We start from the raw sequence: 9,533 nt of genomic DNA, 5'->3' as shown, positions 1-9,533 counted from the left end.
AATGGGAATTTTTCCTTATGAAATGGAAATCAAGAACTTAAAATTCTATACTATCACAGAAGCAAAACAATGGATAGGAGCCATCTTCAAGGACTGCTGTTGACAAAAAGCTTTTTTGAAGTCTCAAAACATATCATGGGTAAACTAATTCTACATATCAAGGAAACCACAGAAAGTCGATTGAGACAAGATAAAAGAATCAGGTCTGGAAATACAAGGTAGGGTCAGAGTTAAGACAGAAATGAACCCAGAAAGTTTCTAGGAATTGGCATTAGGGGATCAGAAGGTCATAGTACACTAAGGTGCTGTAGGTCAAAACAAGGCATCAAAAATCATATAAGCAATTAAAATTTGAAGAAGCACCCAGATACCAAAGGAAAAACCTGGGAGCAATCAGTGGGCACAACCAATAGATTGAAATTCAGGTAAGTCACACCTGATCTTACTGGGATAGTTTTTAACTTACACCCTTAATAATCCTTGTTGATAGTTTTAGACAAATACTCTTTATCACTTTAAGGAAAAATCAATTTATACCTATACTTCCAATTGTTTTATACATTATTGTGGTACTTTATCAGAAGCTTTTTCTATATCTTTTGATGTAATCAGATGAATTTTTAAACTTTTATTATTGATATAATCTATTATGTTAATAGTTTTCTTTATATTAAACCACCCCTGCATTCCTGGTATAAATCCCCCTAGTCAATTCATATTTTTGTAAATATTCTTCCATTTCACTTAAATTGTTAAATTTATTGGTATATAATTGGGCAAAATAACTCTTTATTTGCTTTAATTTCATTGTGTTTAATGGTATATTCACCCCCTTCATTTTTTATACAACTTTGCTTTTCATATTAGATTTGCAGTTTCAAGTGCACTAATTTTTTAAATTATACTTGTTATGGAAATATTTGTTTTATTCCATAAATTAAAAACATTTTTTAAAAGAAAGAAATTTAGGGGCCACTAGGTGGTACAGGATAAAGCACTGGTCCTGGAGTCAGGAGGACCTGAGTTCAAATCTGACCTCAGACACTTACTAAATACCTAGCTGTGTGACCTTGGGTGAGTGACTTAACCCCATTGCCTTGCAAAAAAAAGAAAGAAAGAAGAACCTCATTTTAAAGTGTTTTTAAGCCCTTCTATATGCACCCTTGATCTCATTCCATCCCATCTTCTTTAGCAGATTGCCCTCCCACAAACCTCCCAACTCTCCCAATAATATTCATTCTTTTTCAACCTATTGGTTATTTCTCTTCTGCCTAAAAACACACTCAAATCCCTTCCATCCTAAAATGATGATGATAATAATAATAATAAAAATTATTTTTAAAAACCCTTTTGTCTAGGCATCTCTGTTATATATCACTTGAAAACTCTTCTGTCCTTCATGACTATATGCTTTGAAAAAGCAAACCTTGTTAATTGCCCCCACTGTCTTGCCTCTCACTTGATCCTAGACCCTTTCTAGTTTTGCCCCCCAACTTTGTCATTCAACTGCTCTTTCCAAGCACACCAGTGATCTGTTATTTGCCAAATCTAATAATTTTTTCTCAATTCTCATCTCCCTTGAGCTCTCTGTCACCAGAACTGTGCTACTTTCAATCACTCTTTTCTTCTGGATACTCTCTCTTCTCTCAGTTTCCCTGATACAATTTTCTCCCCTGCTTCTCCTTCTTGTCCTCTCTGACAATTCCTTTTTTTTTTCTTTTGCTGGTTCTTCAAGCATATCATGCCCACTAACCATGACTGACTGTCACCCACTGTTGTCTGTTCTGGTCCCTTTTATCCCTCTATACTATCTCATTTGGTGATCACTTCAATTGTCATGTCTGATTATCATCTCTGTGCAGATGAATTCCAAAGTCTGAGTCTCTCTCTCTCTCTCCTGATCTACAATTATATTTCATCAACTTCTTCAAGAATATCCCAGAATGAACGTTCCATAGCAACTTCAAATTTAACATGTCCAAAGCAACTCATTAACTCCCCCTCAAACCCTTTCCTTTCTGTACTCTGGAATATGTCTCTTTACTTACACAGTTGCTGCCCTTATACAGGCTCTCATACTCACACCTAAATTATTATAATATCCTTCTAATTGGTTTCATTGTCTTCAGCCTCTGCCCCCTCCAAACACTTTCTATTTAGCTCTCAAAACAGCTTTCCTAAAGTCTATCAATCTTATATATACAAGCTTTTGAATGTTCTCGTTAGAATATGAGCTCATTGTGGGCAAGGACTATGTACAGTTTTTTTTTCTTTCTTCAAATCCCCAGCAAACAATGCCTAGTGCTTAGCATTCAAAAATTATAGTTGCTTGAATAAATTATTAGAATTAGTACATTTTCTTCATAATTATTCCCCAGGAAAGCATGCACTAAATCAGAGTTATCAAATATTCAATCCTTGCAATCCTCTCTTTCCCATAAAAAAAACTTATTCTTCCATAAATTGTTTCTCTGAGGATCTTTGGTAAACTACTGAGGCTAACTAATAAACTAATAAACTAATTCACATTTATGTTTTATAGATGTTTATGGGTTAATGCATGATTACCTCCTTTTAAATTTTCTACTTATCAAAAGTTTAAAAGGGGTTAAAGGTTTGCTTTTACATTAAGAAATAACTAATGAGATTTTGGTTATTATGAACAACTGACTATGAGTTTATCTCAGATTTGGATCAAATATTTAGTCCAAACTTGTAACTAATATAATTGCTTCTTCTATAACATTCCTAATTCCCATAAAAATTCCTAATAGATAGTCACTTATTCTTCTTCTGAACATTTCCAGTGCCAGGAAACTCTACCTCATAAAGGATGCCATTTGAAGGAATAATTCCTCTCCTTGAGGAAATCACAACTTTTCTGAACATCAACTTCCTCATCTGTGAAACAGTGACAACAATATTTGCTATACTTTCCTCAAAGGTTTGTAAGGAAAACACTATATAAATATGAGTTATTATTATTAAATTCCAAGACCAGGGGAAGGTTAGCAAAACAAAATAGAAGATGGTGTGGTGCAGCAAAGAGGGTTCATTTCATATCTTATCTCTGATACTTAGAGAAAGCTGGATGGAACAGCTGCTAGAGGTCAGGATGACTTGAGTTTATATCCTGCTTTCGGAACCCTACTAACCCTGGCAAGTCACTTAATCACTCTCTTCCCATTTCCTCAAATGTAAATGGGATTAATAACAGCACCTACTCCCCTCACACGAAAAGTTATGAAGACTGAATGAGGTGCGGCTAGGTGGCGCAATGGATAAAGCACTGGCCCTGGAGTCAGGAGTACCTGAGTTCAAATCTGACCTCAGACACTTAATGATTACCGAGCTGTGTGGCCTTGGGCAAGCCACTGAACCCCATTGCCTTGCAAAAAAAAAAAATCAAATGAGATATTTTAAGGGATATAGCATAGTGCTTGTCATATAGTAGACACTTAATAAATAGTTTTTTCTTTCTACCTATATGATCTTAGATAAGTCACTTAGTGTTCCTGGTTCTCAGTCTTCTCATCTATAAAACAAATGTGGTAGATTCTAGATTCTCTTCTAACTCTGGAGACTTCAGATTTCAGTCCTAGAGGAGTCAGGTTATTAGGCTGAATGACCTATCAATATCCCTGTGATATCATGAACTTAACTCTAACACACACACACACACACACACACACACACACAAATCCAACATGTGTTCACACAGGAAAATCAGAATTCTTCTCCACTTCTAAGTCAGGATCAAATACCTTTTCAAGGACTTGGGCTCAATAAACACACACACACACACACACACACACGGACACTCATACTCCATTGTTATAAGGCAGAATTAAGAAGAGTTTGAAAAAGTTCATTACTGCCAAGGTGTCTGTCATCCTAGTCCTTTGATTAAACTGCCTCAGAACTCGCCACAAGCCTGATTCACCTTGGAGACTGCCCTTCAGCACAGACAGAATCATCCCTGTCTAAGTTATCATGTTAGCGTGAGTCAGTGCTAAATGGATCTCAATTGAATAGAGCTTTATATTTTCCAACTGGAGGTGATGAGCACAGAGAAGGAATTTATTTCATTTCAGAGTTGGACATTTAACCCTAAGGGAGAATATCCTTCCCATGCCCTTCCCTGATGGAGGATCTGTTTTCAAGAATTTCTGTGATTTGAAATGAGATTTCTTCATAACTTATAAAAGAAAAGCAAAATCCCTAGCACTGAGAATAGCAAAGACAAAATACAAAACAAACAAACAAAACAGCTCAGAGACAGTTACTCCCAAATTCCTGATGGGTTACAATCAGGTTTGGTCTTAGACCCCAAAGAAGTCTCACCCATCTCATTAGCCTTCTTGATCAGATCTTGGTCAGAGAATTCAGGACTATTAAACCTCTCTCTCTAGCAACATCCCAATATTAGAGCACCTAGGAAGTCTGGGGGGGGGGGGATTAAAACATGCTCTACTGTTCCAAAAATGCTGGAGAAATGACAAATATTACTTAGTATTCAAGCAGCAAATTAATTCCTCCCTCAACATCTTATAGATATTTGCTGGAGTAGGATTATGTGGAGGAAAGGGATTTCTTTCAAATAAGATGCTAGTATTCTCAAATGGCATTGATGTGGTTATGTCTCTGTCCCTCTTCTTAGCCATTTATGCTATGAATGACCAAGTCTTGTCCACTCTACCTTCAAAATTCACTTAGATTTACCATCTACTAACCACTTAGAACCACTTGACCAGTTTCCATTTGCTCCTTGGAATAAGAATTCATACTTGCTACCATATCAGACCACAATATTATGAGGAAAGCACTTTGTAAAGTATAGATAGGACCTACATTATTATATTTTTCTTTTCATTTTCATTGCCAGCATTGTACTCCTTTTGAAATTGTCTCTATTCCTCATTTTTTTGTAGAATTCATCTTCTAGACATTACTGTGAAAGTTCCTCATTCTGGCTCTATTTAAAATTTTTAATGATGTGACCTTTTCTATTCATATCTTATAACTATTTTTAGTTTATTGTTTTGTGTAATGTAAGCTTCTGGTTGAATACTAATTTCTGTCAGATGATTTTTTAGTTTCCCCATTAGTTCTTGTCAAATAGCTACACACCCTTTCCTAGGTTATTTATGCTTTCAATTTTATCATATAATGGTTATTGAGTTCAATTATTTTAGATTTTTTTTGTCTAGTCTGTTCTATTGATCTACTTTTATATTTTTAGAGATAGACTGTACTGATGGATTTGAGATTTCATTGGAGATTTCATGTAGCAACAGAAGTTCATTCTTCTATTCTAGTACAATTCAGGATGTTATTTTCAGTTTATCTTAGAGATTTGCCTTTGAGAATTGAGAAATTAGGTGACTTGCACAGTGTCACACAAATATATATATACATATGCATATAATATATATATATATTTAAATACACGTATAGAGAGATAGATGGTATTTTTCAGAGGCAGGATTTGAATCTAGGTCCTCATAGGCTTGAGGTCAGGTCTCTATCCACTATGATTTTGCTTTCTATTTTTTCCTAATTTTAAAGAAATGGCAAATACTTTTTGTTGTTTATTGCAATATAATTTGATTTAAGTACTGGAAATCCTATTCCCTGTTATTCTTTCTTTTTACATTGTTTCCCATGATATTCTGTATTTTTTCCTTTCTTTAAATAAAGGAAAAATTTCATTATTATTATTATTTTTCTAGTCTTATAAGTATTTTCTAGTCTTATAAGTATTCCCTTGAAGTTTGATTAATATAGCACTAAATCAGTAAAATAATTTAAATAATATTGTTATTTTTATAGCATATAACAATCATGAATATTAGTGACCCTCTAGTGATTCAACTTGTTCTATTTTTTTCCTAAGGTACATTTTGAAATAGTATTTCCAAAGTCTGCTTTGGTCAACCTACTACCAGATATATTGTGCATTTTGCTGTTATTTGGAAAGGGGCATTCTTTTCTATTGTTACCTTTTGGATTTTATTATTTTTTATTTTATTTTATTTTATTATTTTTTATTTTATTTTATTATTTTATTTTATTTATTATTTTATTCATTATTCATTCATTCATTATTTATTTATTATTTATTTTATTTATTATTTATTATTTATTTATTATTTATTATTTCATTACATTTTATTATTACATTAATTTTATGATCTTATTTTGTATTTTAACATTTTATTGATGCTATTAATTGCTTCAATTAGTTCCTTTGTTGTTTCCCTAGGACCTAATAAATAACCTATCATGTTGACATTTTTTCTTTTTGCCTGTTTTTTATTTCTTATTTCTTTTTCTTATCTTATTGCTATACCTTGCATTTCTAGAACTGTGTCAAATAATAGTGGAGAATGGGGAAATACTAGTTTAATCTCCATTTTTGTGTTCTTGCATTATATATACACTGGTACATTTAATTTTACATACTTTTACTTTAATTCACTTTTTAAAAATTCAACCAGCATAAATTATCATATTTTGTCAAAGTAGTTTTATGCACCTGTTGATTTGGCTTTGGATATTTTTCTTTTTAATCAGTAAATTAATAGACACTTATGAAATGCTTGCCAAATATCATACCCTTTATTGGGAATTCAAAGGAAAAAGCAAAAATAGTCACCCTCTATAAGGAGCTCACAATCTGATGGGGAACATGACTATAAATCAGAACACACACAGAATGTAGATGAACTTTCCTCTTTTTTCCTTCAGCTTAAAAACTTTGTGGTGACCCAGTGTACATTTCCATACTCCACCCCCCACCCCCAAGGTCATTCAACAAGTGAACCTTCTATGCCACTATCAAATGTTAGATATTCCTATATATATTCCCTCATTCATGAAGCTACTACTGGTCCAAATGAGAATGAACATGAGTGTATTTAGGATGTCCTTAGTCTCAGCCTGTCACTGAAGTGACTATATGTCACAAAAAGTACAGTGTCCCACAGATAAGGGTTTGATGATTTTTTAAAGACTATGACCTTGAGAAAGATCAGATTGGTCCTTGGTCAAAATAAGTCAGTTAACTCCAAAGAGAGGATCCCCAGAGTCTTCCTCACAAACCACTCAAATTATAGAGAACACATTTTCCCTGAAATGTCATCTGATCCTAGAAGATCTGTCAAAATAAATAGATGTTCTCTTCTATCCAGGTCTTGAAATCCCCCCCAGAGATTTGGGAATCAGGTACACATTCAATGTTAAGGAAGGTCATCTGGAGTTTTCACTCAAAGAGAGACAGCAAGCAGCTTGACCTAGTCTGCTTCACAGAGTTCATTGCACCCTGCCAGGAACTTGGAAGTCAGGAAGAGTTGCATAGTCTGTCAGCTAAGAAAATCATTCCTTCCATTCTTATTATTCTTCCACTTTTTCATTAAACAAAAACTCAAGAAGAAGACAGAGTAATCTTGTTTTAACTTGACACCTTCAACTGTGGTTTTCCAAAGATACAGGCCCTCTGTGCAAAGAGATAACTCATCTGTCATTCAAATGAACAAATATTGATTAAACCCCTACTAAGTGCATGGACCCAGACACGAAAGGTGATACAATGTTTAGACGAGGTACAATCTGCTCCCTACATTCTCTTCATTCAAAAAGAAGCTGGCTGTAATTCAAATTCTTCAATAAACCCCACTGTAATATATGTGAAGTACGTTGAGTTTTACATTTTTGCTTGGAGTAGTGTGGGCTTTCTCACTCCTGGGGGCTTGAGTCAATAAGCATTAATGAAGCACAACATTTCAGTTCACCAGATGGCTCACAGGATAGAGTGTTGGCCCCCAGTCAGGATAGGTCTGAGTTCAAATATGACCTCAGATACTTATTAGTTATGTGACTCTGGGAAAGTTGCTTAACCTCTATTAGTCTAATCAGTTTGATGTTCAAAACTGTCAAGGTCTTTTTGAATCTTGATTTTAACATTCACTGTATTAGCTATAGCTCCAAGTTATATAATCTGCAAATTTGATGCATGTACCTTCTATTCCTTTGGCCAAATTAAAAAGGATCAAGCAAAAACTTTTGACTTCATTGGAGATAAAATGTCACTAAATCATTAATATCTACTACAAGCCTGGAATGAATGAAGTGTTTGTTATTTATATGTTTATATACATTATAAGTGTTTTGTTGTTGTTGAGTTATTTCAGTTGTGTCTGATTCTCCATGACTCCATTTGCCTTTTCTTTCTCCAGTTCATTTTACAAATGAGGAATTGAAGCAAATAGAGTTAAGTGACTTGCCCATGGTCATACAGCTAATGGGTGTCAGATCAGATGTAAACTCAGGAAGATGAGTTTTCCTCGCTCAAGGACCAGCACTCTCTCCACCATATAAGGGTTTACTATTTACTAAGTACTGGGAATAAAAAATGTAAGTTATTTCTTAAGGTGATTACATTATAATAAAGGAAATAGCAAATATAAAAAGTGTCAATTATATGTCAAATGGAAATGTCTCATGGTCCTTTGGGTTCACCAGCAAAAGAGATAACATTTCAAATAGTAGTGTTCTTTTTCCCCAAACTTTGTATTTATTTGCATATATTCATATTTATTCATTTGATAGCTTCTGTATTTTTATATGTACTTGATATCTCCTTCATGAGAATGTAAACACTTTTGCAGGTGGTATTGGTTCATCTTTGTACCTGCTTTCCAAGTGCCCAACACAGTGCCAGACATATAAAAATAGTTGATAGATTGTGAATTTTCTAGGTGGGGTAGAGTAAATTGAGGGAGAAAGCATGCCTTTTATAACATTAGCCCCTGGGGCAAAGTCTTAATTTTCTCATACTACTTTAGGTTTTGAGATTTCTTTAACCCTTTCTGTCCCTGTCTGATGGGCAAAATGCCCCATCCATTCTTTTTTCTTTCTCTTCCCTTAATCCCCACCCCCTTCTTCTCAAATCTTTTCTCCTTGCATTGTCAACCAATAATAGAGAGAGATGAAGGATTAGGGCAGGTCACATGTTCATGTCAGTTGGGACAGTGGGTCATTTAAGTACTTGCTAAGACTGGAAAGCTCAGTCTCATTTTTCTTCAAGGGCACATTAATATATCAAACAACCTGGCAAATGCCCAGTCTTCTTTTTTTCCATTTTTTTCTTGGTCTGAAAGGCAGGAAAAAAACAGAAGAAAAGTCAAAAAGACAGAAAAATCAGTTCTAGACAGACTGGTGACTCTCAATGTATGATTCAGTGTGATTGAGCTTAAATTCCTCATGAATCTCAGATTCCTGTGGAAGGGCTCTTGACCTTGAATTTACAGTGGAGTGCCAACATAGCCATCTCTTTTCAGGACTCACTAGGGAGCTAGCTCTCTGTCCAGCAAGTGAGAAGTTACATCAAGCTTATCCCTGAGGGTACCTAATAAAGATGAACATCAGGTAACAAAATACCTGACCCATATTATCTCAGGTTTGCACAGAAATGTCTTCACTGAGTCAACGTTTAATGATATATCTTCCTAAAAGATATCTTTCTAGTCTCA

At 34.4% G+C, this 9,533-nt stretch overlaps 2 long non-coding RNA genes across 2 annotated transcripts in view; one reads left to right on the top strand and one right to left on the bottom strand.

The window, feature by feature from the left end:
* The first annotated feature begins 202 nt into the window (after positions 1–202).
* LOC141514335 (uncharacterized) lies at positions 203–8,470 on the top strand. Its single transcript, XR_012476004.1, has 3 exons — positions 203–425; positions 2,808–2,944; positions 8,238–8,470. It is a non-coding gene; the product is annotated as an uncharacterized LOC141514335 (long non-coding RNA).
* LOC141514333 (uncharacterized) overlaps positions 6,315–9,533 on the bottom strand; it is a 45,685-nt gene continuing 42,466 nt past the window's right edge. The window contains exon 4 of the long non-coding RNA XR_012476003.1: positions 6,315–9,154. This is a non-coding gene — a long non-coding RNA (uncharacterized LOC141514333). The remainder of the gene's footprint in view (positions 9,155–9,533) is intronic.

This window comes from Macrotis lagotis, chromosome 2 (assembly GCF_037893015.1).
Source record: "Macrotis lagotis isolate mMagLag1 chromosome 2, bilby.v1.9.chrom.fasta, whole genome shotgun sequence".
Classification (NCBI taxonomy): Eukaryota; Metazoa; Chordata; class Mammalia; order Peramelemorphia; family Peramelidae; genus Macrotis; species Macrotis lagotis.
The sequence above is the reverse complement of the archived record's forward strand: the minus strand, read 5'-3'. Positions and strand labels throughout refer to the sequence as shown.